Genomic DNA, 811 nt, shown 5'->3' with positions numbered 1-811 from the left:
TTCAACTAGTCCTATCTTATTCCTACTATAGTTGTCACAAATAAAGTTTCAACATGGCAAAGATTGACGGACCTTGTATAAATTTAGGATGTGTTTTATTCATCTATTTTTTACTTATTTGACCTTACAATACTATCATATCAAAACTTATTTAAATTTGGATTACTCTTATTATAAATTTCCTAAATTTATCTGATTTGAACTTACCTATACTTATAATACATTAAATAATTGAAAATAAAGTGAATGGTACATCTCTTCATTGGTTCAAATTCTATTCCCTGTTGTAATACGAGTATACGACTAATACCCTTGTGGGCGGTTGTGGCTGACTTGGACCAAAACAAAACAATTTCAAATTTAATTTGGTTTAAACAAAATCTGTATTTTTCACAAAATTTGGATAACGCTTTACACTCACTCTTTCATGTCTACTTCTACACTCACAAAATTTGTTATGTCATTCTCCTTTAAAAAAAATTTGCGTCGAAATCATTCGTGAAAACTAAATCAAGACGAAAGAGCTTAACGCAATTTGGGAAACCAGAAGTGTCACCACCATCACAAAAACTTGCCATAATGAGTAATTGACTAAACTACCCTTTTCACAAAAAAAATGGCTGGTTAATAAAAATACGGAGGTAGAAAAAAGCTGCAGTTGTCCTTGTTCTTCCTCCATTCATGTCGGTGGCGCAGCAGATCAGATCACACAGCAGAATATAATGGGACAAAACCATAACTACCACTTAATATAGTAATTTTCTACATAAAGTAAAAACATCCAAAGAAATAATTAGCCAAAATAATACAG

Source organism: Chenopodium album, chromosome 18, assembly GCF_948465745.1.
Source record: "Chenopodium album chromosome 18, dcCheAlbu1.1, whole genome shotgun sequence".
Taxonomy (NCBI): domain Eukaryota; kingdom Viridiplantae; phylum Streptophyta; class Magnoliopsida; order Caryophyllales; family Amaranthaceae; genus Chenopodium; species Chenopodium album.
Note: the sequence above shows the minus strand (reverse complement) of the source record.